The sequence below is a fragment of the Suncus etruscus genome, chromosome 4 (genome assembly GCF_024139225.1).
Source record: "Suncus etruscus isolate mSunEtr1 chromosome 4, mSunEtr1.pri.cur, whole genome shotgun sequence".
Taxonomy (NCBI): domain Eukaryota; kingdom Metazoa; phylum Chordata; class Mammalia; order Eulipotyphla; family Soricidae; genus Suncus; species Suncus etruscus.
Window position 1 is genome coordinate 116957223 of NC_064851.1, and position 13135 is coordinate 116970357.

The 13135-nt window shown below is 37.4% G+C and overlaps 1 non-coding gene across 1 annotated transcript; it reads right to left on the reverse strand.

Moving 5' to 3' along the window:
* Window positions 1–4306: 4306 nt before the first annotated feature.
* Window positions 4307–4439, reverse strand: LOC126007848 (small nucleolar RNA SNORA51). Its single transcript, XR_007495327.1, has one exon. It is a non-coding gene; the product is annotated as a small nucleolar RNA SNORA51 (small nucleolar RNA).
* Window positions 4440–13135: the final 8696 nt, after the last annotated feature.

The following is a 13135-nucleotide window of genomic DNA, read 5'->3' on the forward strand; positions in this document are numbered from 1 at the left end:
TGTGATACCAGGGTTCAATGCCTGCACTCCAACCCTTAGACCTACCTCTATGGCCCTTAGTTTTCTTAAAATTCAAAATCTCATTCTTCTGAATCACTTTCAAGTATCATTCATGCTATTTTTTCCACTTAATATCATCCATATGCAGTATTGTAGCTCTGTGGGTCTAGAAATGAAGTATTTTTAGAAGGCTATAAAATTAATGACTGCAAGAATTACTTTACACCATTGACACATGACAAGCGTGATAATGAGAATGTATGGTGACAACAGAAGCTTTCAGATGAATCATCCTTGTACCGCTGTATTCTTACAGATATTTCAAACCACAGTGCTAAGGGGATGGCAAGATGTCTTTGATGCCAATGTAATAAAAGTCAGTTTGGATGCCATAGTACAGTGAGTAGGGCACTTGCCTTGCATATGGCTGAACCAAATTTGATACTAGGCATGCCATATGGTTTGACAAGCACAACCAGGAGTGAATCCTGAGTGCAGAGATAGAAGTAATCCTTGAGCATCAAGGGGTGTAGTTCCCCAAAAAAATAACAAGTTGACTTGCTTTCTAAGGTTTAGCAGCAACTCTAAAAAACACACAATTATATAAATATAAAATTCAATTTTTATTATAATGGTATTAAGATTTTAAAGTGTAGTTTTAATTATTACATTAGGTCAACGTATTTCATTAGATGCACCAAATAAATATCTGCAGTCAAATGTATATCTTCCTGATGAAGTTAAATGTCTCTATTTTGCAATTATTTGTTTATGAGTTTCACTGATTGTGTTTTTGGCTTACTTTATGCTCTGTGCTCCAGGAATCACTCCAGGTATCAGCTTTGTGGGCCTGAGGGACCATATTTGGTGACTAGGATCAAACCTTCCTTGACTATATAAAAGGCTAGTGTAAAGACCCTATGTCATTTCTCCAGCCCTTAATTTTATATTATTATGTTACCACCTTCTATCTCTAACTCAATATTTCTTTCCCTTTTTTTCCTAGTTTTTGGACCAAACCCAGTGATGATGAGCAGTTACTCATGGCTATGTGCTCAGAAATTGCTCCTGGCTCATGGTACCATATAGAATGCCAGGGATGGAACCCAGGTCTGTTTTGGACAGTCATGTGCAAAACAAACACACTACTACTGTGCTACTATTGCTCCAGCCCCTAACTCAATATTTCTTATGGTTATAATGCATCTAGTTTTAATTTTTAATCTTGAAATCATTTTAATAATTATTTAATAAATATTAATTTTTATAATAGTGATTATATTATATTATCATATTACATTATATAAATAATAATTATTTAATACAAGTTTTGTTTTGTTTTGTTTTTTCGGCCACACCCGTTTGATGCTCAGGGGTTACTCCTGGCTAAGCGCTCAGAAATTGTCCCTGGCTTGGGGGGACCATATGGGACGCCGGGGGATAGAACCGCGGTCCTGATCCTTGGCTAGCGCTTGCAAGGCAGACACCTTACCTCTAGCACCACCTCGCCGGCCCCATACAAGTTATTTTTTAATTTGAAACTTCTTCTTTTTATCTTGGGTTAAGATTACCACTTATGACACGTAAATAAATTTGATTCACCTTTTGTGTTTGTAAAGTGTTATTGGACACATGGATGTACTTTTTCATTGATACATAGTTCACTTTTGCTTTCATGATCCACTACTGAGGAAAAAAGAGCTTACATGGTCCTTGATGCTAGAAGCAATAATATGAAGTCATTTGCTGAAAACTGGCTTTCCCATCTTTGGCACACCTTTAGCATAGAGATACAAATGTTTGGAGTGAGTAAGAAATGGCTGACTGTGGGGACTGCCAGGTGAAGTGCTGATTGCTTCACCTGTGGAGTCTCTTCCCTGCTGTGCTTCTTCTGAGGAAACTGAGGACCTGAAGGGAGCCCTGTCCTGTGCTTCTCTGTCTTTTCTAAATCCTTGAAGCTCTCCTCAGAAGTTAGTTCTTTAAAAAACTAAAGAAGATTGATAGACCACTGGCAAAACTAACTAAGAAAGAGAGAGAGAAACTTGATAACTTGTATTAGGAATGAAAAAGGAGAGATAACTACTGATATGGTAGAGATCCTAAGAGTAATCAGAAACTACTTTGAGAAACTCTATGCCACTAAAAATGAAAATCTGGAAGAAATGTATGAATTTTTGGACTCATAATCTTCCATGGTTGAATGAAGAGGATGTAGCATATCTAAACACCGCCATCACCATTGAGGAAATTAAGACAGTAATCAAATGTCTGCCCAAAAACAAAACTTCAGGCCCAGATGGATTTACTAATGAATTTTTTCAAACATTTCAAGAGAAACATCTACCAATCCTGGCAAGAACTTTTCATGAAATCAAGAAAACAGGAAAACTTCCAAATAGCTTTTATGAAGCCAACATCACTTTGATAACTAAACCAAACAGAGATGCTACAAAAAAAAATTACAGATCAATATCGCTGATGAATACAGATGCAAAGATCCTCAACAAAATCCTGGCAAATAGGATTTAATGCCTCATTAAGAAGATCATCCACTACGATCAAGTAGGTTTCATCCCAGGAATGCAAGGATGGTTTAACATTTGTAAATCTATCAACATAATACACAACATCAACAACAAGAAAAATAGAAATTACATGATCATATCAATAGATGCAGAGAAAGCATTTGATAAGGTCCAACACCCATTCTTGATCAAAACTCTCAGCAAGATGGGAATAGAAGGAACATTTTTCTATATAGTTAAGGCCATCTACCACAAGCCAGAGGCAAATATTGTCCTCAATGGAGAAAAATTGAAAGCCTTTCCTCTAAATTCTGGCACAAGACTAGGCTATCCTCTCTCACCACTCCTATTCAACATAGCACTGGAACTACTTGCTATAGCAATTAGGCAAGAAAAAGATATCAAGGAAATCCAGATAAGAAAGGAAGAAGTCAAGCTCTTGCTGTACGCAGATGACATGATACTCTACCTAGAAAATCCTAAAGTCTCTATGAAAAAGGTTCTAGAAACAATAGACTCAAGTTGCAAGGTGGGAGGCTACAAAATTAACACACAAAAATCAATGGCCTTTCTATACACCAATAGTAATAAGGAAGAAATAGACATTAAGAAAACAACTCCATTCACAATAGTGCCACACAAACTCAAATATCTTGGAATCAACTTGACTAAAAATGTGAAGGACCTATACAAAGAAAACTATAAAACTCTGCTCCAAGAAATAAGAGAGGACAGGCGGAAATGGAAGCACATACCCTGCTCATGGATTGGCAGGATTAACATCATTAAAATGTCAATACTCCCCAAAGCATTGTACAGATTTAATGTGATCCCTCTAAAGATACCCATGACATACTTCAAAGAAGTGGGTCAGACACTTTTGAAATTCATTTGGAACAATAAACACCCTCGAATAGCTAAAGCAAACATTGGGAAAAGAATATGGGAGGAATTACTTTCCCCAACTTTAAACTGTACTACAAAGCAATAGTAATCAAAACAGCATGGTATTGAAATAAAGACAGGCCCTCAGATCAGTGGAATAGGCTTGAATACTCAGAGAATGTTCCACAGACATACAATCACCTAATTTTTGATAAAGGAGCAGGAAATCCTAAGTGGAGCAGGGATAGCCTCTTTAACAAGTGGTGTTGGCACAACTGGATAGCCACTTGCAAAAAAATTGAACTTAGACACCCAGCTAAATCATGTACAAAGGTTAAATCCAAATGAATGAAAGATCTCAATATCAGGCCCGAAACCATAAGATATATAGAACACTACGTAGGTAAAACACTCCAGGACATTGAGACTAAAGGCATCTTCAAGGAGGAAACTGCACTCTCCAAGCAAGTGAAAGCAGAGATTAACAGATGGAAATATATTAAACTGAGAAGCTTCTTCACCTCAAAAGATATAACGCCCAGGATACAAGAGCCCCCCCCACTGAGTGGGAGAAACTATTCACCCAATACCCATCAGACAAGGGGCTAATCTCCAAAATATGCAAGGCACTGACAGAAATTTACAAGAAAAAAATCATCTAATCCCATCAAAAAATGGGGAGAAGGAATGGACAGACACTTTGACAAAGAAAAAATACATATGGCCAAAAGACACATGAAAAAATGCTCCACATCACTAATCATCAGGGAGATGCAAATCAAAACAACTATGAGGTACCACCTCACACCCCAGAGACTGGCACACATCACAAAGAATGAGAACAAGCAGTTTTGGCGGGGATGTGACAAGAAAGAAAATTTTTTTTTTTAATTTTTTTTTGTCCCCCAATTCACAATACATACCCGGCAAGGGGCCTGTGTTGAGGTGTATATGGGGTGCCTTTACTGTACCTCCTCTTTCTATACAGCCAGTGTAAAGAACACAGCCTGTGGTAAGAATTGGGAGGCCTTATTTTATCTTTTATTTATTTTTTTTTCTTCAGGGCAAACTAAAGTTGTTTTTTTTTTTAAGTAAGAATTCATTTAAAGGACAAAATTGATTAACCTAATAAGGTAAACTAATATAACATAATATAGTGACATAACATAACATATAATATAATTAATATAATAATAATACATGTAAGTCAAAGAAAGTTTCTGATTAAAAACACAATTTTTTTTTCCATAATGGCTTATATATCTTTCACTGTAGTATTTTGGGTACATATTCACATTAAATCAGGGGAATACCCATCACCTAATATGTCCTCTTCTCAATCAAAAATCAAATATACTGAAAATAGGCAGAGTCCTGTCTAGAGGCTTCCAACCTCAGTTTGAGAGAGGATGTGAAAAAAGTAATTAAAATACCACAACAATACACACACACACACACAAAAAAAATATCGAATTAAATAACCGATAAGCACCACAACAATAAAGACAGGCACCACACAATAATCTCGGTTCTGAAATCAAATCATACTCAAGTGCAAAAAAGAAAGAGAAAGACAAAACAAAATAAAATAAAATAATATTGGAGACATCAACCGTAATCTCCACACCAAAATAAAGACGTCAAAAAAATAGATCATTTATTCTCCTCTTGCTGCTTTTGTGGTATGTGGAAGACTTCTACTTTATCTTGGATGGTAAAATCAGACCTGTTTCTAGAGATCTTGGTGGCTGTGCAGATCAGGGAATGGAGTTTATGGAGTCTTTCTTTGTGGTTCTAGCAGTTATGCTTCTTCAATGTCCTTTTTTTGTTTTTTATGTATTCTAGGTGTTTCAGAATAGTGCTACCATTCTGTGTTTTTCTTTTGTCTTCTGACTTACTTCGTTTAACATAACATGATCTAGGTCCATCCACGTTGCTGCAAAGTCTGTGATTGTATCATTTCTAACTGCCATGTAATATTCCATTGTATATATGTACCACATCTTAATGATCCATTCATCTGTTGTTGGACATCGAGGTTGGTTCCAAGATTTGGCTATTATACTGAGTGCTGCAATAAATAGTGGGGTGCATATGTATTTTGGAATGAATGTCCTTCCATCTTGGGGATATATGCCTAGGAGAGCAATTGCTGGGTCAAATGGCAGCTCAATTCTGAGTTCTTTGAGCACTCTCCAGACTTTTCTCCATAGATGTTGGACCAAGGGGCATTCCCACCAGCAATGAATGAGAGTTCCTTTCATACCACATCCTCTCCAACAAAGGTTGTTCCCATTATTTTTGATGTGAGCCAACCTCACTGGTGTGAGGTGGTATCTCATTGTTGTCTTGATTTGGATCTCCCTGATGATGAGTGAAGGTGAGCATGTTTTCATGTGTTTGTTGGCCATCCTTCTCTCTTCCTCAGAGAAATGTCTATTCATTTCGTCTCCCCATTTTTTTACGGCTTCGTTTGGTTTTGAAGGACTCAGGTTTCTGAGCGCTTTGTATGTTCTAGATATCAGCCCTTTATCTGATATATCAAGTGAAAAGATTTTTTCCCATTCTGTTAGCTGTCTTCTTGCATTAAGTAGGGTTTCTTTTGCCATGCAGAAGCTTTTTAGTTTGATATAGTCCCATTTGTTTATAGTTGATGCTAACGTTTTTGCCATTGGTGCTCCATTCTCAAAGACCCTTTTAATATAAAGGTCTTCGAGTGTTCTGCCTATTTTATTCTCGATAAACTTTATAGATTCAGGTCTGATTTCCAGATCTTTGATCCATTTTGAGTTGACTTTTGTATAAGGAGTGAGATATGGGTCGATTTTCACTTTCGTGCATATGAGTTTCCAGTTGTACCAACACCATTTGTTGAATAGGCTTTCTTTGTTCCATTTCATATTCTTGCCTCTTTTATCAAATATTAGTTGGCTATATATCTGGGGGTTTATGTCTGGGAATTCTGTTCTAATCCACTGGTCTGAGGTCCTGTCTCTGTTCCAGTACCATGCTGTTTTTATTACTATGGCTTTATAGTATAGTTTCAAGTTAGGTAAGGAGATACCTCCCAACTTCTCATTTTTCAGAATGTGTTTAGCTATCCTGGGTCTTCTATGGTTCCAAATGAATTTTATAATTGATTGTTCTATTTCTTTAAAGAATTGTGTCTGGATTTGGATAGGGATTGCATTAAATCTATATAGCAATTTGGGTAAAATAGTCATTTTGACTATGTTAATTCTACCTATCCATGAGGATGGGATGTTCTTCCATTTCTTTAGATCATCTTCAATTTCTTCTGAAGTGTTTTGAAGTTTCCCTGGTATAGATCTTTCACTTCTCTTGTAAGGTTGATTCCTAGGTATTTGATATTTTTTGATACTATCTTAAATGGAATTGTATTTTTAATCTCTCTCTCCTCAACTTCATTGTTTGTATATAAAAACGCTACTGTCTTTTGTGTATTGACTTTGTATCCAGCCACTTTACTGTATTGGTTGATTGTTTCTAGTAGTTTTTCTGTGGATTCTTTAGGGTTTTTGATGTATATCATCATATCATCAGCAAATAGAGCTAGCTTGTGCTCCTCTTTCCCTACTTGAATTCCTTTGATTCCCTTCTCTTGTCGGATTGCTATTGCTAGGACTTCTAAGGTTATATTGAATAAGAGTGGAGAGAGTGGACAGCCTTGCCTAGTTCCTGACCTTAGTGGGAATGCTTCTAGTTTCTCGCCATTAAGTATAATGTTGGCTGTAGGCTTTTCATAAATAGCTGTAACTATCTTAAGGAAGGTGCCTTCTAACCCTATTTTGCTGAGTGTCTTTAACATGAACGGATGTTGGATTTTGTCAAACGCCTTCTCTGCATCGATTGATATGATCATGTGGTTTTTGTCCTTCATGTTGTTGATGTGGTGTATAATGTTGATTGATTTGCGTATGTTGAACCAACCTTGCATTCCTGGGATGAATCCCACTTGATCATGATGTATGATCTTTTTAATGAGGTGTTGGATTCGGTTTGCTAAGATTTTGTTAAGTATCTTTGCATCAATGTTCATTAATGAGATTGGTCTATAGTTTTCTTTTTTGGTGGTGTCTTTGCCTTCTTTAGGTATGAGTGTGATATTAGCCTCATAAAAGGAGTTGGGGAGGATTCCTGTTTTTTCTATGGTTTTGAAAAGCCTATGGAACAGTGGTAATAAGTCTTCTTGAAATGTTTGATAGAATTCACCTGTAAATCCATCTGGGCCTGGGCATTTGTTCTTAGGGATTCTTTTAATTACGTCTTCAATTTCCTCTGAAGTGATTGGACTGTTTAGAGTTTCTAGGTCTTCCTTTTCCAGTCTTGGAAGAGGGTGTTTGTCCAAGAATCTGTCGATTTCTGGTGGGTTCTCTACCCTAGTTGAATATAGTTGTTCATAATATGATCTCATGATATGTTGTATTTCTTGGGGTTCTGTTGTAATCTCTCCCCTTTCATTTGTGATCCTAGTGATTTGGGTGTTTTCCCTCTTTTTTTTGGTAAGTTTTGCCAATGGTTTGTCTATCTTATTTATTTTTTCGAAAAACCAACTCCTGGTCTCATTGATTTTTTGTATTGTTTTCTTAGTCTCTATGTTGTTTATTTCTGCTCTGGTTTTTATGATTTCTTGCCTTCTGGTTGTGGTTGGATTTCTCTGTTGCTGTTGTTCCAATTCTTTGAGGTGATCTTTTAAACTGTTGGTTTTGTTATTTTCCTGTTTCTTAACATAGGCCTGTAATGCTATGAGTTTCCCCCTAAGTACTGCTTTTGCTGTATCTCATAAATTCTGACATGTTGTCTCTTCATTGTCATTCATCTCAAGGAATCTTTTTATTTCCTCCTTGAGTTGTTCTTTGATCCAGCTGTTGTTAAGCAGTATGTTGTTCAATCTCCAGGTATTAGTTTTCCTCCATTGCTTCTTCTTGACATCAATTATAAGCTCTGTTGCATAGTGATCTGAAAGGGTACTTCTAATGATCCTTACCTTTGTGGTCTTAAATAGGTTGGCTTTGTATCCTAAGACATGATCTATTCTGGAGAAGGTTCCATGTGGGTTTGAGAAGAATGTGTATTCTACTTTCTGGGGATGGAGGGCTCTATATAAGTCTATTAGCCCTAATTCTTCTAATTTTTCATTTAGAGCTCTTATTTCTTTACTATTTTTCTGTTTGGAGGATCTGTCCAGTGGTGATAGTGGAGTATTGAGGTCCCCTACTATTATCACAATTCCCTTCATGTGTTTCTCCAGGTTTGTCAGTAGTTGCCTCACATATTTTGGTGACTTTACATTAGGTGCATAGATATTGACCAGGGTTAGCACTTCTTGATCTAATGTTCCCCTGATCAGTAAGTAGTGCCCCTCTTTGTCTCTGATCACTTTCTTGAGGTTGAATACAATTTGGTCTGATATAAGAATGGCTGTCCCTGCTTTTTTTTGTTTTCCATTGGCCTGAATAATTACTTTCCATCCTTTAATTCTAAGCCTGTGCTTATCCTGTAACTGTAGGTGTGTTTCTTGCAGACAGCAGAAGTCCGGTTTATTTTTCCTAACCCAGTTCTCTACTATGTGTCTTTTAATTGGAGAGTTTAGTCCATTAACATTTAGGGAAATTATTGATAGAGAGGACTGTTGTGCAGTTGTATTGTGTGGCGTGGTTGTTGTTACAATCGGGGGTTTGGATTGTGTAATTCGTCTCTGAGTAAGTCGCTTAGGATTGGCTTAGTTTGCACAAATAGTTCAAGTTCGTTCATATTTGTGAATGTTTTTAGTCTGCCCTCCCATATGAATGATAGTTTTGCTGGGTATTGGACCCTGAGTTGGAAATTTCTTTCACTCAGTCGTTTAAATACGTCATTCCACTGTCTTCTTGCTTGAATTATTTCAAATGGGAGATCTGGTTTGATTCTTATGTCCTTTCCTTTGTACTTGAGGTTTTTTTTCTCCCTTATTGCTTTCAGGAGTTCCTCTTTCTCTTTGTTTTTCGCCATTTGGATTATTATGTGTCTTGGTGTGGGTTTATTAGGGTCTATTTTATTAGGGACTCTCTTGACTTCTTGGATTTGTCCTAAATTGTCTTTCCAGAGGGTGGGAAAGTTCTCTGTTATTATCTCCCTGACTACTTGTTCTTCCCCCTTCCCTATTTCTTCCCCTTCTGGTATACCCACAATTCTTAGATTGTTTCTTTTGTCCTTATTCATTAGATATTGGATTTTTCCTTCCAGTGCTTTGCCTTTTTTTTCTTTGTTGGTTTCTTGATTATTTTTATATTGCAGTTTTCCTTCGAGTTCATCGATGTGCTTCTCCAACTCTGTGGTTCTACTCGTAAGGCTTGTTATTTTGTCTTTTAAATCCTTCACTTCTTTTTGTATGGAATCTCTCATGTTCTTTAACATTTCTTCTTTAATTTGGCTTAGTCGTTCGTCCATGAATTTCTTATACTCGGTTGCTAGGGTTTCTTTCATTCTGTTTAGTAATTCTTGCATTTCCTTCCTCATGGCCGCTTTTAGGTCTTCTTCCCATGAATCTGTGCGCTTTGGTGGACTTGGAAACTTGATAGGGCTTGTCATGTTGTCTCCAGTTATAAGGGATCTCCTTGATTTACGCATAATACTTTGTATTTAATGGTATGTTTTGGAGTACTATGGCTTCTAATTTCGGTCTGCTTTGGTCTCCTTCCTGAAGGTTTTTCTAGAGGAGCCTGTTGGGTGAGTTTGTTGAACCTAGCCCTTTCTCCTCCCCTTTGATCCCTAGAGTTCAACCTTCCTGCAGTGGGTTTTGTCCCCTTTCTGCTCCTTATTTCTGTCAGCGGTGCAATTCCACTCCTGGCCACAATGGTTACTGGCGCTGTTGAGCCTAGCACTCAATCCACCCTCCTTTCTCTGGGATTCAATGGAGCTTCGCCCCCTCCAATCCTCCTTTGAAGGAGTTCCCTCAGTTCGATTCTGCAGGCTCTATCTACGCCCTTGGGAAGTCCCTGATCTGCTCCAGGGTCCAGGGGGGTGGACTGTTCTAGGTCACCTGCGAGTCTAGATGGTTGGCCCTATCTCCCCGTCTATTCGGGTCGCTCAACTTGTCTTTCTAGGCGCCACCCTGGGGGGAGGGTCCGGCACCAAGCCGAGCAAAAAGTCAGAAACTCACTCACGCCTCCCCAGCCGGCCCTCAGGAGTCTCTGAGGGGAATGGCAGGCCCAAACGCCAAGCAAAAGGAGAGAAACTCACTCACGCCTCCCCAGCCGGCACTCAGGAGTCTCTGAGGGGAATGGCAGGCCCAAACGCCAAGCAAAAGGAGAGAACCTCACTCATACCTCCCCAGCCGGCACTCAGGAGTCTCTGAGGGGAGTGGCAGGCCCAAACGCCAAGCAAAAGTCAGAAACTCACTCACGCCTCCCCAGCCGGCACTCAGGAGTCTCTGAGGGGAATGGCAGGCCCAAACGCCAAGCAAAAGGAGAGAAACCCACTCACGCCTCCCCAGCCGGCACTCAGGAGTCTCTGAGGGGAGTGGCAGAAGAAAGAAACTTTTATCCACTGCTGATAGGAATGCCATCTAGTTCAACTTTTATGGAAAGCAATATGGAGATTCCTCCAAAAACTGGAAATCAAGCTCCCATACGACCCAGCTATACCACTCCTAGGAATATACCCTAGGAAAACAAAAATACAATACAAAAATCCCTTCCTTACACCTATATTCATTGCAGCACTATTTACCATAGCAAGACTCTCGAAACAGCCAAGATACCCTTCAACAGATGAGTGGCTAAAGAAACTGTGGTACATATACACAATGGAATATTATGCAGCTGTCAGGCGAGATGAAGTCATGAAATTTTCCTATACATGGATGTACATGGAATATATTATGCTGAGTGAAATAAGTCAGAGAGAGAGAAAGATGCAGAATGGTCTCACTCATCTATGGGTTTTAAGAAAAATGAAAGACATTCTTGCAATAATAACTTTCATACACAGAAGAGAAAAGAGCTGGAAATTACAGCTCACCTCATGAAGCTCACCACAAACAGGATGAGTTTAGTTAGAGAAATAATTACGTTTTGAACTATCCTAATAATGAGAATGTACGAGGGAAATAGAAAGTCTGTCTAGAGTACAGGCGGGTGTTGGGTGGGGATGAGGAAGACTTGGGACATTGGTGATGGGAATGTTGCACTGGTGATGGGTGGTGTTCTTTACATGACTGAAACCCAAACACAATCATGTATGTAATAAAGTTGTTTAAATAAAAAAATTTTAAAAAAAGGAAGTTGCAAATTATATTTCATAGGCCAAATTTGATGAGCAATCTGATCCTGTAAATAAAGCTTAATTTGAAAGATAGAGACATGTAAGTATTTATATATTGATCATGGCAATGTTCTACTTTAATTCTGTAACAGACTATTTCCCAAGTTTAACATATTTATTATGTAGACATTTACAGAAAATGTCTTTGGCTTCTATCTCTAACCTAAGTTACAACTACTGAGCAAGGTATTCTATGTGCATACTCCTATTTGTGTATAGTGCTAGCTCTACTACACCATACACTTGCTCTACTTGTGAATGTCCTGAATTATACTAACACATAGATCATGCTCATGGACATCTTCAGACCATTTTGCCCACTTGCTATAATTTAATTTCTAAATTTCACTTTCCCTTCTATTCAATTTTGTTTTACAATGTATATGCACACATTATTTCAGTCATGAGCTTGTTTAAAAAGCATTTTTCTCTCTGGAAATGAAGGATTAAGCATTTCAAATGCTTTGTGAGTGGCACTATTGATATTTCTCTTTCTCTTATTCCTAGTAAATATTATGCTGTGTCTGTGTGGTCAAAGTCATTTCCATCACAAAAGACTCTACAAACCCAGGATTACCTCATTCCAAGAGAAACCCAGGGGGAAAGGAATTAAACTGACTGGAAAACTCAAGTGAGACCATTTTTTAATGATTATCAAAGAAACTTAAAAATAATAAAGTATATTTCTTTCAAATAAATTTGCCTTTATTTAAAGAAAAGAGATGCAAATGTTTGTGTCAATATATTATTTAAATCAGTATTAACAACCTCCTCTAAATTTTTGTCTCAGAATACTTTATATCCATTTTTTGCATCCTACATTTTTTAATTTCAATTTTATTCTCTTTGTAATGTTTCTTTTCCTTCCTAATTTGCCTCTTATGTGGCTTTTCTGTTCGCTGTTTTGTTTTTCTTGAGTACTCTTTGTTTTCTTTCCATTAAAATGGTGATTTTGAGAATGTTTCCCAAAAGTAAGTTTGAAAATGCACATTTTAACCTTGTCCAAATCTATGCAAGAGCATTCGAAACCTTTGATTTTATGCTCCCTTCCTTTTTAGTAACTTTATGTTTTAGTTTTTTGAGGATTTTTAAAATTAATTTTTTAGCATAATATCAGTGTAATATCTTTTTTGAAGCACTTCTTTGGAGAGATGAATTAGATGTTGGTGGTAAACTCGGATTTCTATTTCGTTTTAATCTTACCCTTATGTCTTTTTATTTCACCCCTGTTCTTGTCATGTTTTATCTGCCAGATTTTAGTACTAAACTGACATCTATTTCATTTTACCATATTATTTTTATTGTTGCTTGTGAGATGTCTCCCCCAGCTATTCATTTATAAATTATCTTTCCTTGCCATCTGTTTTTTAAACTTTCTCCATATCATTGATGATTTGGCA